At 38.7% G+C, this 19,496-nt stretch overlaps 1 protein-coding gene across 1 annotated transcript in view; it reads left to right on the forward strand.

Moving 5' to 3' along the window:
* Positions 1-19,496, forward strand: part of ARHGAP32 (Rho GTPase activating protein 32) — a 416,313-nt gene that overhangs the window by 110,351 nt on the left and 286,466 nt on the right. The window lies entirely within an intron of this gene.

Consider the following 19,496-nt stretch of genomic DNA (forward strand, 5'->3'; position numbering starts at 1 on the left):
TGCTTGAGCCCATTGTTGCACCCACTGTGTCATTCCATCTTGTTGAGGGTCTTCCTCTTTTTTGCTGACTCTCCACCTTACCAAGCATGATGTCCTTCTCCAAGGACTTATCCCTCCTGATAGCACGTCCAAAGTATGTGAGATGTAGTCTTGCCATCCTTGCTTCTAAGGACCGTTCTGGTTGTGCTCTGTCTAAGATAGATTTGTTTGTTCTTTTGGCAGTCCATGGTATATTCGGTATTCTTTGGCAACACCACAATTCAAAGGCATCAATTCTTCTTCGGTCTTCCGTATTTATTTTCCAGCTTTTGCATGCATATGAGGCAATTGAAAACACTGTGGCTTGGTCAGGGCACCTTAGTCTTCAAGGTGACATCTTTGCTTTTCAACACTTTAAGGTAGGACCTTTGCAGCAGATTTGCCCAGTGCAGTGCATCTTTTGATTTCTTGACTGCTGCTTCCATGGGTGTTGACTATGGATCCAAGTAAAATGAAATCCTTAACAACTTCAATCTTTTCTCCATTTATCATGATGTGGCTTATTGGTCCAGTTGTGAGGACTTTTGTTTCCTTTATGTTGAGGTGTAATCCATACTGAATGCTATGGTGTTTGATCTTCATCAGTAAGTGCTTCAAGTCCTCTTTACTTTCAGTAAGCAAGGTTGTGTTATTTGCATAATGCAGTTCTTAGCGAGTTTTCCTCCAATCTTGATGCCTTGTTCTTCTTCACATACTCCAGCTTCTTGGATTATTTCTTCAGCATACAAATTAAGTAAGCATGTTGAAAGGATACAACCCTAATGCACAACTTCCCTCACTCTAAACCACACAGTATCCCCTTGTTTTGTTTGAAGACCGCCTCCTTTTTTTTTTTTTACAGTTGCATACTGTTTTCTTTTTTAAAATTTTTTAAAATAATTTTTATTGTGCTTTAAGTAAAAGTTTACAAATCAAGTCAGTCTCTCACACAAAAACTCATATACACCTTGCTACATACTCCCAGTTGCTCTCCCCTAATGAGATAGCCTGCTGCCTCCCTCCATTCTCTCTTTTTGTGTCCATTTCACCAGCTTCTAACCCCCTTTACCCTGTCATCTCTGCTCCAGAAAGGAGATGCCAACATAGTCTCAAGTATCCACCTGATCCAAGAAGCTCACTCCTCACCAGCATCCCTCTCCGTCCCATTGTCCAGTCCAATCCCTGTCTGAAGAGTTGGCTTTAGGAATGGTTCTTGTTCTGGGCCAACAGAAGGTCTGGGGGCCATGACCACCGGGGTCCTTCTAGTCTCAGTCAGACCAGCAAGTCTGGACTTTTTATGAGAATTTGGGGTTTGCATCCCACTGCTCTCCTACTCCCTCAGTGGTTCTCTGTTGTGTTCCCTGTCAGGGCTGTCATCAGTTGTAGCTGGGCACCATCTAGTTCTTCTGGTCACAGGCTGATGTAGTCTCTGGTTTATGTGGCGCTTTCTGTCCCCCATGTGTCTGTCAGTTTGTCGTACTGTGGGGGCTTGTGTGTTGCTGTGATGCTGGAAGCTATGCCACTGGTATTCAGATACCAGCAGGTTCACCCATGGAGGACAGGTTTCAGCTGAGCTTCCACACTAAGACAGACCAGGAAGAAGGACCTGGCAGTCTACTTCTGAAAAGCATTAGCCAGTGAAAACCTTATAATAGCAGCAGAACATTGTCTGATATAGTGCTGGATGATGAGCCCCCCAGGTTGGAAGGCACTCAAAAGATGATTGAGGAAGAGCTGCCTCCTCAACGTAGAGTCGACCTTAATAATGGGGATGGAGTAAAGCTTTCAGGACCTTCATTTGCTGATGCAGCACGACTCAAAATGAGAAGAAACAGCTGCAAACATCCATTAATAATTGGAACCAGGAAGGCACGAAGTATGAATCTAGGAAAATTTGAAATCATCAAAAATGAAATGGAACGCATAAACATCGATATCCTAGGCATTAATGAGCTGAAGTGGACTGGTATTGGCCATTTTGAATCGGACAATCATATAGTCTACTATGCTGGAATGACAACTCGAAGAGGAATGGTGTTGCATTCATGGTAAAAAGAACGTTTCAAGATCTATCCTGAAGTACAACACTGACAGTGATAGGATAATGTCCATATGCCTGCAAGGAAGACCAGTTAATATGACTGTTATTCAAATTTACGTACCAACCACTAGGGCCAAAGATGAAGAAATGGAAGATTTTTATCAGCTGCTGCAGTCTGAAATTGATTGAAGATGAAATCAAGATGCATTGATAATTATTGGAGATTGGAATGCAAAAGGTGGAAACAAAGAAGAAGGACCAGTAGTTGGAAAATATGGCCTTGGTAACAGAAACAATGCCGGAGATCGAATGATAGAATTTTGCAAGACCAACGACTTCTTCATTGCAAATACCTTCTTTCACCAACATAAACGGCAACTATACACATGGACCTTGCCAGATGGAACACACAGAAATCAAATTGACTACATCTGTGGGAAGATGGAAAAGCTCAATATCATCAGTAAGAACAAGGCCAGGGGCCGACTGTGGAACAGACCATCAATTGCTCGTATGCAAGTTCAAGCTAAAACTGAAGAAAATCAGAGCAAGTCCACGAGAGCCAAAATATGACCTTGAGTATATCCCACCTGAATTTAGAGACCACCTCAAGGATAGATGAATGCATTGAACACTAGTGACCGCAGACCAGACGAGTTGTGGAATGACATCAAGGACATCATCCATGAAGAAAGCAAGAGGTCACTGAAAAGAGAGGAAAGGAAAAGTCCAAGATGGATGTGAGCGGAAACTCTGAAATTTGCTTTTGAGCGTTGAGCAGCTAAAGCAAAAGGAAGAATTGATGAAGTAAAAGAACTGAACAGAAGATTTCAAAGGGCCTCTCAAGAAGACAAAGTAAAGTATTATAATGACATGTGCAAAGAGCTGGAGTTGGAAAACCAAAAGGGAAGAACACGCTCGGTACTTCTCAAGCTGAAAGAACTGAAGAAAAAATTCAAGCCTCGAGTTGCAGTAGTGAAGGATTCCATGGGGGAAATATTAAACAACGCAGGAAGCATCAAAAGAAGATGGAAGGGGAATACACAGAGTCATTATACCAAAAAGAATTAGTCGATAGTCAACCATTTCAAGAGGTGGCATATGATCAGAAACTGTTAGTACTGAAGGAAGAAGTAGAAGCTGCCCTGAAGGCATTGACAAAAAAACAAGGCTCCAGGAATTGATGGAATATCAATTGAGATATTTCAACAAACAGATGTAGTGCTGGAGGTGCTCACTCGTCTATGCCAAGAAATATGGAAGACAGCTTCCTGGCCAGCTGACTGGAAGAGATCCATATTTATGCCTATTCCCAAGAAAGGTGATCCAACCGAGTGTGGAAATTATAGAACAAGATCATTAATGTCACACGCAAGCAAAATTTTGTTGGAGATCATTCAAAAGTGGCTGCAGCAGTACATCGACAGGAAACTGCCTGAAATTCAGGCCGGCTTCAGAAGAGGACGTGGAACCAGGGATATCATTGCTGATGTCAGATGGATCCTGGCTGAAAGCAGAGAATACCAGAAGGATGTTTACCTGTGTTTTATTGACTATGTAAAGGCATTTGACTGTATGGATCATAACAAGCTATGGATAACACTGAGAAGAATGGGAATTCCAGAACACTTATTTGTGCTCATGAGGAACCTCTACATAGATCAAGAGGCAGTTTTTCGGACAGAACAAGGGGATACTGATTGGTTTAAAGTCAGGAAAGGTATGTGTCAGGGTTGTGTTTTTTCACCATACCTATTTAATCTGTATGCTGAGCAAATAATCCTAGCAGCTGGACCACATGAAGAAGAGCCGGGCATCAGGATTAGAGGAAGACTCATTAACAAACCTGTGTTATGCAGGTAACACAACCTTGCTTGGTGAAAGTGAAGAGGACTTGAAGCACTTACTAATGAAGATCAAAGACCACAACCTTCAGTATGGATTACACCTCAACATTAAAAAAAAAAAAAAAAAAAAAAAAATCCTCACAACTGGACCAGTGAGCAACATCATGATAAACAGAGAAAAGGTTGAAGTTGTCAAGGATTTCATTTTACTTGGATCTACAATCAACACCCATGGAAGCAGCAGTCAAGAAATCGAAAGACGCATTGCATTGGATAAATCTGCTGCAAAGGACCTCTTCAAAGTGTTGAAGAGCAAAGATGTCACCCTGAAGACTGTGGTGCACCTGACCCAAGCCATGGTATTTTCAATCACGTCATATGCATGTGAAAGCTGGACAATGAGTAAGGAAGACTGAAGAAGAATTGATGCCTTTGAATTGTGGTGTTGGTGAAGAATATTGAATATACCGTGGACTGCCAAAAGAACGAACAAATCTGTCTTGGAAGAAGTGTGGCCAGAATGCTCCTTAGAGGCAAGGATGGCAAGACTGTACCTTACATACTTTGGACATAGTGTCAGGAGGGAGAAGTCCCTGGAGAAGGACATTATGCTTGGCAGAGTACAGCGTCAGTGGAAAAGAGGAAGACCCTCAACAAGGTGGATTGACACAGTGGCTGCAACAATGAGGTCAAGCATAACAACGAATGTAAGAATGGCGCAGGACCGGGCAGTGTTTCGTTCTGTTGTGCATAGAGTCGCTATGAGTCGGAACTGACTGAAGGGCAACTAACAAGAACAAATCTGTCTCTTCAGCTCGTAATTCACTTGTGTCCTTTGTGTTCTTCATTTTCCTTTGATCCAGGTGGGTTGAGACCAATTGATGCATCTTAGATGGCCGCTTGCTAGCGTTTAAGACCCCAGAAGCCACTCTCCCAAATGGGATGCAGAATGTTGTCTTAATAGATTTTTTATGCCAATTGACTTAGATGTCCCCTGAAACCATGGTCCCCAAATCTCTGCCCCTGTTAGGATGGCCTTCGAATCATTCAGTTTATTCAGGAAACGTCTTTGCTTTTGGTTTAGTCCAGTTGTGCTGACCTTGCCTGTATTGTGTGTTGTTTTTCCCGTCATCTAAAATAAAACTTATCTACTGTTTAATTAGTGAATACCCCTCTCCCACCCTCCCTCCTTCCCCCATCTCGTAACAATCAAAGAATATTTTGTTTTCCGTTTATACTATTTCTTGAGCTCTTATAATAGTGGTATTATACAATACTTGTCCTTTTGCAACTGACTTATTTCACTCAACATAATACCTTCCAGATTCCTCCATGTTACGAAATGTTTCATGGATTCATCACTATTCTTTATTGAGGTGTAGTATTCCATTGTGTGAATATACCATAATTTATTTATGCATTCATCTGTTGATGGGCACCTTGGTTATATTCATCTTTTTGCTATTGTAAACAGTGCTGCAGTGAACATGGGTGTGCATATATCTGTTCATGTAAAGGCTGTTATTTCTCTAGGATATATTCCGAGGAGTGGGATTGCTGGATCCTATGGTAGTTCTATTTCTAGCTTTTTAAGGAAGCGCCAAATCAGTTTCCAAAGTGGTTGTGCCATTTTACATTCCCACCAGCAGTGTATAAGTGTTCCAGTCTCTCCACAACCTCTCCAACATTTATTATTTTGTGTTTTTTGGATTAATGCCGGCCTTGTTGGAGTGAGATGGAATCTCATTGTAGTTTTGATTTGCATTTCTCTAATGGCTAATGATCGTGAGCATTTCCTCATGTATCTGTGAGCTACTTGGATGTTTTCTATAGTGAAGTGTCTGTTCATATCTTTAGCCCATTTTTTAATTGGGTTATTTGTCTCTTTGTAGTTGAATTTTTGCAGTATCATGTAGATTTTAGAGAGCAGGTGCTAATCAGAAATGTCATAGCTAAAAACTTTTTCCCAGCCTGTAGCTAATCTTTTTACTCCTTTGGTGAAGCCTTTGGATGAGCATAGGTGTTTGATTTTTAGGAGCCTGCAGTTATTTAGTTTTTCATCTGCATTGTCAGTAATGCTTTGTATACTGTTTATGCCATGTATTAGGGCTCCTAACGTGTCCCTATTTTTTCTTCCATGATCTTTATCGTTTTAGATTTTATATTTATGTTTTTGATCCATTTTGAGCTCGTTTTCATGTATGGTGTGAGATATGGGTCTTGTTTCATTTTTTAGCAGTTATCCAGTTATGCTAGCACCGTTTGTTGAAAAGACTGTCTTTTCCCCATTGACTGCTTTGTGGCCTTTGTCAAATATCAACTGCTCATATGTGGATGGATTTATGTCTGGATTCTCAATTCTGTTCCATTGGTCTATGTATCTGTTGTTGTACCAGTACCAGGATGTTTTGAGTACTGTGGTGGTATAATAGGTTTTAAAATCAGGTAGAGTGAGCCCTCCCACTTTGTTGTATTTTTTCAGTACTGCTTTACTTTTCCTGGACCTGTTTCCCTTCCATATGAAGTTGGTGTTTTGTTTTCTCCATCTCATTAAAAAATGTCATTGGAATTTGGAACAGAATTGCATTAAATGTATAGATCGCTTTTGGTAGAGTAGACATTTTTATAGTGTTAAGTCTTCCTATCCATAAGCAAGGTATGTTTTTCCACTTACGTCTCTTGGTTTCTTGGAGAAGTGTAGTGTAGTTTTCTTTGTGTAGGTCTTTTATGTCTCCGGTAAGATTTATTCCTATGTATTATGTATTCTTGAGGGCTACTGTAAATGGTATTGATTTCATGATTTCCTCTTCAATGTTCTTTTTGTTGGTGTAGAGGAATCCAGCTGATTTTTGTATGTTCATTTTGTATCTTGATATTCTGCTGAACTCTTCTATTAGTTTCAGTAGTTTTCTTGAGGATTCCTTAGGGTTTTCTGTGTATAAGATTGTGTCATTTGCAAATAGAGATACTTTGACTTCTTACTTGCCAATCTGGATGCCCTTTATTTCTCTATCTATCCTGATTGCCCTGGCTAGGACCACTAGCACAATGTCGAATAAGAGTGGTGATAAAGGGCATCCTTGCTTGGTTCCCATTCTCAAGGGGAATGCTTTCAGGATCTCTGCATTTAGGATGATATTGGTATTGGCTTTGTATAAATGCCCTTTATTATGTTGAAGAATTATTCCTCTATTCCTATTTTGCTGAGAGGTTTTATCATGAATGGGTGTTGAACTTTGTCAAATGCCTTTTTTGCATCAATTGATAAAATCATGCGATTCATGTCTTTTGTTTTATTTATATGAGGATTACATTAATTGTTTTTCTAATGTTGAACCATCCCTGCATACCTGGTAGGAATCCCACTTGGTCATGGTGAATTATTTTTTGATATGTTGTTGAATTCTATTGGCTAGAATTTTGTTGAGGATTTTTGCATCTAAGTTCATGAGGGATATAGGTCTGTAATTTTCTTTTTTTTTTTTTGTGGTGTCTTTACGTGCTTTTGATATCAAGGATATGCTGGCTTCATAGAATGAGTTTGGGAGTACTCCATCCTTTTCTATGCTCTGGAATACCTTTAGTTGTAGTGGTGTTAACTCTTCTCTGATGGTAGAACTCTGCAGTGAAGCTGTCTGGGTTAGGGCTTTTTTTTTTTGCTGGGAGTTTTTGATTATCTTTTCAATCTCTTCTTTTGTTATGGGTCTATTTAGTTCTTTACCTCTGTTTGTGTTAGTTTAGGTAGGTAGTGTATTTCTAGGAATTCATCCATTTCTTCTAGGTTTTCAAATTTGAGTACAGTTTTTCGTAGTAATCTGGTATGATTCTTTTAATTTTAGTTGGGTCTGTTGTAATATCGCCCCTCTCATTTTTCTTTTGTCAGCTTGGCCAGTGGTTTATCAATTTTGTTGATTTTTTTCAAAAAACCAGCTTTTGGTCTTGTTAATTCTTTCAATTATTTTTCTGTTTTCTATTTCATTTAGTTCAGCTCTAATTTTTATTATTTGTTTTCTTCTGGTGCCTGTGGGTTTCTTTTGTTCCTCTCTTTCTATCTGTGCAAGTTGTAGGGATAATTCTTTGATTTTGGCCCTTCTTTTTGGATGTGTGCGTTTATTGATATAAATTGGCCTCTGAGCACCGCTTTTGCTCTGTCCCAAAGGTTCTGATAGGAAATGTTTTCATTCTCATTGGATTCTCTGAATTTCTTTATTCTATCCTTAATGTCTTCTATAATCCAGTCTTTTTTGTGCAGGGTATTGTTCAGTTTCCAAGTGTTTGATTTCTTTTCCCTGCTTTTCCTGTTATTGATTTCTACTTTTATGGCCGTATGGTCAGAGAGGATGCTTTGTAATATTTCAATATTTTGGATTCTGCTAAGGCTTGCTTTATGACCTAATATGTGGTCTATTCTAGAGAATGTTCCATGTGCACTAGGAAAGAAGGTATACTTGGTTGCTGTTGGGTCGAGTGTTCTGTATATGTCTATGAGGTCAAGGTGGTTGGTGTGGCGTTTAGATCTTCCGTGTCTTTATTGGGCTTCTTTCTGGATGTCCTGTCCTTCACTGAAAGTTGTGTGTTGAAGTCTCCTGCTATTTTTGTGGAGCTGTCTGTCTCGCTTTTCAGTGCTGATGAAGTTTGTTTTATATATCTTGCAGCTCTGTCATTGGGTACATAAATATTTAATATGGTTCCATCTCCTTCGTCTATTGCCCCTTTAATCATTATATAGTGTCCTTCCTTATCCTTCATGGTGGATTTAACTTTAAAGTCTATTTTGTCTGAAATTAATATTGCCACTCCTGCTCTTTTTTGATTGTTGTTTGGTTGGTATTTTTTTTTTCCATCCTTTGAATTTTAGTGTGTTTTTGTCTCCAAGATGTGTCTCTTTTAGGCAGCATATAGATTGATCAGGTTTTTTAATGCGTTCTGCCCCTTTGTCTCTTTGTTGGTACATTTAGTCCATTTACATTTAGCACAATTATGGATAGGTATGAATTTAGTGCTATCATTTTCATGTTTTTTTCGTGTGTTGTTGACAGTTTCTTTTTCTCACTTAATTTTATGTGCTGAGTCGATTATATACTGTCCTTTCCTCATGTTCATTGTTGTTGGTTTTGTTCCTGCTGAGTCTCTATTTTTTTCTTATATTTTCTTTTAATGTTTAGTATAGGTTGTTTCCTTTGTGGTTACCTTATTATTTACCCCTATTTTTCTAAATTTAAATGTAACTTTTATTTCTTTTTATCGCCTTGTATTCCTCTCCATATGGAAGATCTATGACTACTTTTCTTAATCCCTCTTTATTGTTTTAGTGTTGTGTTCTTTTACATAATAATGTTGCTGTTTCCCTGTTTTGAGCTTTTTTTAATCTTGATTTATTTTTGTGATTTCCCTCTCTGGGTTGACTTCTGATCGCTCTGCCCAGTGTTCTAGTGTTGGGTTGATACTGATAGTATTAATTTTCTAATTAGAGAGCTCCCTTTAGTATTTCTTGTAGTTTTGTTTTGTTTTTATGAATTCCCTAAACTTCTGTTTATCTGGAAATATCCTAATTTAACCTTCATATTTGAGAGACAGTTTTGCTGGATATAAGGTTCTTGGGTGGCGATTTTTCTCCTTCAGTTTTTTATATAAGTCATCCCATTGCCTTCTTGCCTGAATGGTTTCTGCTGAGTAGTCCGAGCTTATTCTTATTGACTCTCCTTTGTAGGTGATTTTTCATTTACCACTAGCTGCTCTTAAAATTCTCTGTTTATCTTTGGTTTTGGCAAGTTTGATTATAATGTGTCTTCGTGACTGTTTTAAAGAATCTACCTTATGTGGAGTTCGATGAGCATCTTGGATAGATATCTTTCACAATATCAGGGAAGTTTTCTGCCAACAAATCCTTAACAATTTTCTCTATTTTCTGTTATCCCTCCCTGTTCTGGTATTCCAATCACTGGTAGGTTATTTCTCTTGATAGAGTCCCACATGATTCTTAAGATTCTTTATTTTTTTAAATTCTTTTATATGAATTTTCTTCAAATATTTTAGTGCCACATGATTTATCTTCAAGTTCAGAAATTCTGCCTTCTACTTGCTCAGGTCTGCTCCTCTGACTTTCTATTGAGTTGTCTAATTCTGTAGTTTTATTGTTAATCTCCTGAATTTCTGATTGCTGTCTGTCTGTGGATTTTTCCAGCTTATTAAATTTTTCATTTTGTTTCTGAATAATCTTTTTAATTTCTTCATTTTCTTTATCTGTGTGTTCTTCGGCTTCTTCTGCGTATTGCCTCGTTTCCTTTCTGATGTCTTGAAGGGTTCTATATATTAATCTTTTGTATTTTGCCTCTGGTAATTCCAAGAGTGCACTTTCATCTAGAAAATCCTTTTGATTTTTGTTGAGGTGATCATGGTCTGTTTCTTTATGTGACTTGATATTGACTGTTGTCTCTGAGCCATTCATAAGTTATTGATTTAGTTTATTTTATGTTTGCTTCCTGTGTTGTAGCTTCTTGTCTTTGTTTGTTTTGACATGCCCAAATGGGTTGCTTGAGTTAGTTCGCTGGATTATTTTTGACTTTGGAGCTCTGACGTCCTATTCTCAGATGGCTAGAGCTTTTATCAGGTTTATCAGTCTATTAGTCCATTCCCTTTTCTCGTAAGACTTCAGCTCATGTTTCCCGGTAGCTAATCATAAATTGTGTGATATAGGCTTTGTCCTACAGTCTTAGAGGGGCAGGGGTGATTGGTGTAGGTACTCATATCTGGTTGCAGCAGGGGGTTACACTGTGAACAAGGCAGGGGGCTGAGAATCGCCCCCCGTGTGTCTCTGAGGAAAGCGTGTCCTTGTTCCCTAGAGCATATAGGTGGGTGCGTTCTGCAGACGGACCATGGGCACACAGTGTTTTTGGTTGTAAGGACTGGGAGGTACCAGTTATCCTTGGACTCCTGTCGTGGGTGGCTGGGTGACCTGAGTGGAGCCACCAGTCCTTAGGCCCCTGATATGGGTAGCTGAGGACCCTGTTTAATAGGCAAAGCAATGTTAAGCATCAAACACCCACCTCTCCACTGCATAACTGAAACGGCTGGAGTCTGCCAACAAGGGCTTGCTTCCCTGAAATAGGCCCACACAGGTCCAAGCAGAGGGGAAAGGTACTCAAAGTCCACAGACCATTTATGCCTGGACAGGAGTTGCTTCTGTCCTCCGCTCCCCCGGTTAGTGGAGTTTGCAAATTATATTTTCCCATAATTGCAAATTTTTGCCTTCTCCAAGGCCAGGAGGATGGCTCTACGTGCTTAACAGAGCCTATCTTAGGCCCAGGGAAGTCAGCTGCTGTAGCCAGCTTGCTTGTTGGTAGTTAGGTGGCACAGTAAAATATACGGAAGTACTTAGCTTTTGCTGAGAGCACCGTTCTTCTCTGGTTCTGGAGGTGTGAGTAGGCTGTGTGGCTGGCTGGTTCTCCCTGAGGAAATTGTGGTCGAATGCTAGTACTAGCCCGTCACAGCCACTCCTGGGAGTGGTGCCTGAGGGCTCCCTGCGATTCTGTTTCGGTAACTCCTCTCCGCTTCTGAACTGTCTTTTCCTCCCCCTGCCCCTCAGTTTGTTTTCTAAGCCTGCCTTTGATGCTCAGGGCTCCTAGCTTGTCATAAATATACTCGTTTGACTTATTTTTTGGAGCTTTTGTTGTAAGAGAGTTCACCAGAAGCGTCTGTCTGTTCCGCCATCTTGGCTCTGCCCTCAAAGACTGCCTCTTGATCTGTGTACAGGTTCCTAATGAGCACAATTAAGTGTTCTGGAATTCCCATTCTTCACAATGTTATCCATAATTTGTTATGACCCACACAGTTGAATGCATGAGCATAGTCAATAAAACACAGGTAAAGATTCTTCTGGTATTCTCTGCATTCAGCTAGGATCCATCTGACATCAGCAGTGATATCCCTCGTTTCACGTTCTCTTCTGAATCGGCTTGAATTTTTGGCATGCCCTATCAATATACTACTGCAGCTGGTTTTGAATAATCTTCACCAAAATTTTACTTGTGTGTGATATTAATGATATTATTTGATAATTTCCAAATTCGGTTGGATCACCCGTCTTGGGCATAGGCGTAAATATGGATTCCTTCCAGTCAGTTGGCTAGAAATATTCCTTGGTAATAGTGTGTTGGGTTTGCAAGCTCATGAAGGTTTATTCATGCTTATCCTTCTGTGTTAATTTTATCAGGAACCCATGTGTTCTCAGATGTTGAACTTATTAGTTAAACCTTTGACCTCCCAGTTCTTACTAATGATTCAATTTCAAACATTTAAGAGTTGGTGAACTAAGCTTTGTATATTAGGATGGGATGTTCCTGAGTTTCAACTGATTTTCATGTAACTGATGAGTTTATTCGAGGATGTCATTTTTTTCCTCCTTCCAACCCAAATAGGAGTGAGTATAATGTTTATATCCTCTACTTTAAAGATATCCCATTGCTAACATAACTTCGGTGTTATGCTTATAAAATGGTAGCAACTAATGAGAGTGGCAGATATGTTGGGTAGAGTCTTAGCATTAGTCATAGATTATTCAGATGTGTACAGGTGTTGCATTTCTCCTTAGCAGATGGTATAGGAAGATGCAGAAATATCATAGATGGGCAGAAAAGGGTGCAAGGTCCCATTTAGTCTAGAAATCAACATTTGAAACCTCTTAATGTGCTCTACCTGAAATAGCTGCCCAATTTATACCTGATAAGTATTGTAAGAATAGAGTATATGTGGTCCTCTGATCACTTTTATTCTTTGTATTTTCTGTAATTCACCATTTTAGTGTTCATTTGATTAATATTTGTTTTAGAAGACTTATAGATAAGGTAGAAAATTTCAAGCTCAAACATTCAGTATATCTTTTAAGAATTAATACCTGTGCAGAAGACTTGTACACTGAAAACTACAAGCATTGCTGAAAAAATTAAAGAAGACCTAAATACATGGAAAAACATCTTGTGTTTGAATTGGAAGATCTAATATTGTCAATATGACAGCATTACTCAAAGCAATCTACAGATTCCATAGATTGCTTTGAGTAATCCCTATCAAAATTCCAACAGTGTTTTTGTAGAAATAGAAAAACTAAATCTAAAGTTTATATGGAATTTCAAGGGACCCTGAGTAGCCAAAACAATAGTGAGATAGAACAAAGTTGGGGGACTCACACTTCCCAATCTCAAAACTTACTACAAAGCTACAGAAATAACAGTGTGGTAATGCCATAAGATAGGCATATATACTACTGGAATAGAATACAGAGCACAGAAATAAATCCTCACATACATGGTGAAATGATTTTTGACAAGAGTTTCAAGACCAGTGGGGGAAAGGACAGTCTTTTCATTAAGTGATTCTGGGAAAACTGGATATCCACATGCAAAAGAATGAAGTTAGACTCTTGCTTTACACCATATACAAAAAGGAAATCAAAGTGGATCAGTGACCTAAATTGAAGAGCTAAAACTATAAAACTCTTAGAAGAGAACATAGGGGGAAATCTTTGTGATCTGGGATTTGGCAGTGGTTTCTTAAATATGACACCAAAAGCATGGGCAACAAAAGAAGAATTAGATAAATTGGACTTCATAAATTTAAAAACTCTTGTGCATCAGAAGACACCGTCTTAATCTGGGTTCTCTAGAGAAGGAAAAGAGAAATTATTTCAAGGAAATGGCTCATGCTGTTGTAAGGAAGTGGCTCACGCAGTTGTGAGGGCTGGCAAATCCAAAATCCATGGGTCAGATGGCAGACTGGCAACCTCTGCTGGCTCACATGGTTGCAGGGGGTGACAAACCCCAAACCTGCAGGTCAGGCAATAGGCTGGAGGCCTCTGCTGGCTCATGAGTTTGCAGGGGTTGGTGAATCCAAAATCTGCAGGTCAGGTGACAGGCTGGAGTCCTCTGCTGGCTTACGTTCCAAGAACTAGATGTCACACATTGAGAAGATTGCAGGGTTGAGAGAGAGAGAAAGAGACAGACAGAGACAGAGCTTTGCCGGAACATCCGTTTACATACGGAATGCAGGACACACCCTGCACTCTTCTTCCAACTGATTGGCTTCTGACATTAGATCACAGAATGGGAGGTGATTACATAATGTCTGTTAAACCAGTGAGAATCATAGCCTAGCCAAGTTAACACATAACGTTAACCATCACAGACAGTATGAAGAGAGTGAAAAGACAACTCAAACGAGAGAACATTTGCAGGTCATAAACCTGATAAGGAGTTAATATCCTGAATGATATTAAAGAACTACAGCTCAACAACAACAACACAACCAAACAACCCAAGTAAAAAATGAGCAAAGGACTTGAATAGACGTTTTTCCACAAAAGATAACAGATGGCTAATAAGCACAGGAAATGATGGTCTTCACCATTAATTATTAGGAAAATGCAGATCAGATCACGATGAGAGTCCACTCAGTCACACTAGGATTGCTATTATTAAAAAAAAAGAAGAGTGTTGGTGAAGATGTGGAGAAATTGGAGCCCTTGTGCATAACTGGTGGAAATATAAAATGGTATGGCCATTGTGGTAAACAATTTGGTGGTTTCTCAAACAGCTCCTCAAACAGCAACTGCTAAACAAACAAAAAAAAGATACCGTTAAAAAACTTTCTACACTGACTGGATATTTGTGATGCTAAAGAATTATTACTTACTTTATTTAGATAGCATAATGATCTTAAAACCAAAACCAGACCCACTGACGTCGAGCCGATTCCGACGCATAGCAACCCTATAGAACAGAGTAGAACTGCACTATGGAGTTTCCAAGGAGCGCCTAGAGGATGCGAACTGCCAATCTCTTGGTTAGCAGCCATAGCACTTAATCACTACACCATCAGGGTTTCCGATGATACCTTAGTTATGTTTAAAAAAGAGTCCTGTTAGATTGTTCGCCGTCTACTGAATTCTTTAAGGATGAAATGATATATCTGGTATATGCTTTAAACATAAGTATTCTATTCACTATACTTATAATACATTTTAAAGTTTCCATAATAAAAATATTTAAATTAAACAGCATTTGAATACATACAATACTGTGTTTATGGTATGATAGTTGTTATGAAGGATCACGTCATACATCTAGCATATATCATGAAAAAAAAACCAGTAAATCTGATAAATATGAGAGTTTGATTCCCTTTTAGTACATTCAAAACATAGCTTTGTGAAGCACCTTTCCTTTGTTATTCTTTTCATTTTTTGAGCACTGGTAATATATACGTGTTGTGTTATGTAGGTGCTTTGTGTACACCGTCTCATGTAATCAACTTAATAACAGCATGACTGGACACGATTATTCTGTACAGATAAGGAGATTGACCTTCAGGGCCATTAAGTAAATCGCCCAGGCAGTAAGTGGCACAGAGGGGATTTGACTTAAAATTTGACCCCAAATTAATTTGTTAAATTAAAAATACAGTCTTATTTCTAAATTGGAAACCCTGGATGCTCAGGAGTAGAACTGTTGCTGTCGTTTGCTTTGTATATTGTCACTTGAATACTATATGCAGCGGTGAAGCAGTAACTTAAAGGATTATATGCCCCTAAGTACAAAGTTTACCGGGCACAAGGGAACAGTGATAAAATTTGAAGATTCGTAACTGACACTTAAAAACAGCCTTATTGTTTTGCAAGTACTGTTTGAGACATCATAAAATGTGGTTTGCATTCATTGTGCCGTCTGAGAACATGAAATGAAAAGCACCATAGGTAATAATAATTGATGTCTGGTTCCAGCAAATTCTGAAGGAATAGGCAGATACTCAATTCTGAATTTATGTGTCATTGAAATTTAGTATAAATCCATGTATCTTTTAAAAGAGCTACCTGTATTAACTTCTTTTACTTTTATTAATTTTTTTACTTATTGTATTTACTCTTCAAAAGATTCATTTTATTTTTGCAATTCATAAAATTTACCAGAACAAATTTCTGTATAAAAGGGTAATAGGAAACATACCTCTGTTTTCAGAAGTAAATTTAAATGAACAGGTCAGAGAATTACTGATACCAGAAGTAGAAGTAGACCTACTTTAAATCAGAGTAACATGCCTCAAATCCATTTTTAGAAATGTAGATGCAGCTTCTATTATTTGAGGAGAAGATGTTTGGAATTTCAGAAGATGACTTTAATTTTATAAGTAATTGAATGTTCTCTAAGCAACCAGTTTTCTTTGACACCCACGTGTTTCTTGCTCCCCTCTCTGGGTGACACCAAGAGTGCAGGCAGAAGGAGATAAGTAGCAGGCTGCTGAAATTACTCCAGTTCCAAACCCACTTCTTAATAGAGTAAGGTCCCACCATTTCTCAGTCTAAGGCCCTGTCCAGGTAAGGATACCAGTAGATAAAGCAATAGATTGCAGACAAGGTAAGTCCTTGTCTTCTTAGGAGCTTCTGCTCCTAGGCGATCTTGATGTGGCTTGGTCTGTGTCGCTCCCCATCTCTGCTAGCTGACTTACGTGTTTAATCTCTTTTCTATCTCAAAAGGCATTGACTCAAGATACAACCTACATTGGGCTGCCACTGGACTGGTGTCAGAGCGGGGAGGGAGATGGATGAGGGACTGGAAGTCCACCTCAGCAGGTACAGCTCTGGTGAGGGGCTCTGGTATACACATGGTGGGTTGAGAGTGTGCACTTAACATTCTCAGGGTGGTGTCACTCCTGTTTGATGCTGGAGGTAGGTGCAGAGTCACCCCTGCTTAACTGCTATGGGTGTGGGTTTCGGCCTGGGATACGTGTGCTTGTCTCAGTGTGTCCGTGCTGAGCAGCTTCAGGTAGCAGGACTCTGGTGATCTGGCCATCTGTAATTCCCCGTTTCCACTGTTCTTGAGTTGCCTCTTCTTCCACCTGTTACTCAGTCTGACTCTTCAGCTTTGTCTTTGATGCTGAGGATTCCTGGGTTGTCATATATATCCGATTCCCTTGTTTTGTCAGGTCTTTGTTGTGAGAGGGACTACACAAAGCTTCTGACTGTTCTGCTGTTTTGGCCCCACTTTCTTAAGTGGATTCTTTACTTTTGATATTTTAATGAAATAAATTTGCCATCGTACACATAATAATTGTTTACCCTTATCTCTTATTTTTGAATTGAAGCAGATATCTGAGTATGATGATACAGAATACGTGACTATTCTATAATAACAACATAGTTGTTCTTTTCAATATAATTAGTTCAATACAGGAAATACCTACAAAGATGATTGTTATAAAAACAGTGTAATCTAAATTGTAGAATGAATGCACACTTAGTATAAAGGTAGTTAATAATGGAGATTTATACAGTATAGATTGCTATTTTTACGTAAGGAGGAAGATCTTCAATCATTGGAAGTGTTTTAGGATTCTTATTTTTTTTTCTAATACAGTTATTTGATACACACATATATTATACACACAGACACATATTCACATTTAGAATACATGATTTTCTGAAGAGTCTAGTATGTCCTGGTGGCATACTGTTAAGTGTTTGGCTGCAAACTGAAAGGTCAGCAGTTCAAACCTGCCAGCAGCTCTGTGGAAGAAAAGACTCGGAGATCTGTTCCCATAAAGATTACAGTGTAGGAAACTTTATGGGGCGATTCTACTCTGTCACATAGGGTCGTATGAGTTGAATCAACTTAATGGCACACGATAACAACAGCAGCAACGTATTTATAGTCCCAGCTGTGAAACATTCTGTGGAGAAAGCTTGGTGCCCAGGTCAGGAGATATTTATTGATCTCTTGGCTGGGAACCATGCGCTGTATTGAACAGTTCTGATATTAACAGGCCTGTCATTGTGATAAAAGGAACAGTGAAGTGAGAGTGTTGAGCCCTTGGTTCTGCTCGTGCTTTGCTGCTATTGTGCTATGTAGTTAGTCTTCTACCCACTCTTTCCCAGTAGTGAACTTGAATATGCAAGTCATCTCTGTTCTCCAGCAGTCTAGTTTTTCCCCTTGGGGACAACTATTGTTACTAGTGGTAACCGTCCATAGATACTGTGTGTGAATACTACTACTTCTTTTAAAGTATGTCTGGGTGCATAGCGTGTATACTATTCTACACCGTTCTTTCTTCTTTGCCTTAACATTATGTTTTAGAGTTTGTTTCATATCATGGCCAATGCAACTGCTTTGTGTTTCTCATTTATTCACCCGTATAGCATTTTGTTCTTTTGATATACCGTGATTTAATTATCCAGTTTTCTGTTAATCAGCAAGTTAGGCTGTTTCCAATACTTTGGTGTTATCAGGTGTACTACTACCATGAGTATCTTTGTTCATCTCTTATTTCTATATGAGAAAGTAGAATACTTTTCTAGAAGGGTAATTATTGGGCTAAAAAGATGTGTTTTTTGGGTTTTGGTAGATTTTGCCAAATTGCCCTTCACAGAGGTTGTACCAATTTCTATTCCCATGCGCACTGTGTGTTTGTTTTCCCATGTCTTTGTCAGAACAGTTTGTTAAAACCTTTTTAAATCTTTGCTTATCTTATAGGTGAGAAAAGGCATCTTAATTGTAGTTTTTTGCATTTTTTACAGGGTCACTGTGAATCAGAATTGACTCCATGGCAATGGGTTTTTTTTTTTTTTTTTTTTGGTTATGAGTAAAGTTAAGTACATTTTGATACGTTTTAAGGGTCTTTTGTGTTTTATATGATCATTCCATGTGTGCTTTTTACCTACTTAGCTTTTGGATTTTTGGCTCTTAGAGATTTATAGGAACTCTTTATATGTTAATGATATTAACCATTTGTGATATGTTCCAATTTTTTTCCCAATTTATTTGCCTTTTGGCTTTTTTTGTTGTTGTTATGGAAGATTTTACAGTTTTTGTATAGGGAAGTACATCAATCTTTTATGGTTTCAGGGCTTTTAAAAATTATACTTAGAAGAGACTTTCCCACTGTGAGATGATACTGAAGATTTCTCATGATTTTCCCTTATGGCTGTATTTTTATGTTTAAATCTTAGATCCATCAGAATTTATTTTAATGGAAGGAGTGAGGGAGTGATTAAGCTTAGTTTCTCTTAAGAATCTTTCGAAAAGTTAGAGGAGTTATAGGATGGAGATACCTCAATGATTTTTTATTATTTTCAGTAATTATTCAGGCCAAGTTTGGTATGCATTTGTCTTGAGTGGAAATTATTAGACCCTGTTCTGAGATATCCCTGTGTAAAATGTTCAGGAATTTTCCCAAGTGAACTGCTGTCAAAGGCAGTTTGTTGGCTAAGTCTGTGTTTAGCCTTGTCAACAAAGCTTAGTTTCTAACAGGAATACAGGGAGCCCCTGGGTAGCATAAATGGTTAAGTACTGGACTACTCAGCGAAAGGTTGATGATTTAGCCCACCCAGAGGTGCCTCCAAAGTAAGGCCTAGCAAATTGCTTCCAAAATGACAGACTTGAAAACCCTATGGAGCATGATTCTACACTGCACACAGGGTGTCTGCATGAGTCAGGCTCCGCAACTAACAACAAGAAGGAAGAATACATACAGTGGTTATAGTCCTAAACAACAAAAAAAAAAACAAACCAGTGTCGTTAAGTCGATTCTGACTCATAGGGACCCTA

Source organism: Loxodonta africana, chromosome 15 (assembly GCF_030014295.1).
Source record: "Loxodonta africana isolate mLoxAfr1 chromosome 15, mLoxAfr1.hap2, whole genome shotgun sequence".
In the NCBI taxonomy this organism is placed as follows: domain Eukaryota; kingdom Metazoa; phylum Chordata; class Mammalia; order Proboscidea; family Elephantidae; genus Loxodonta; species Loxodonta africana.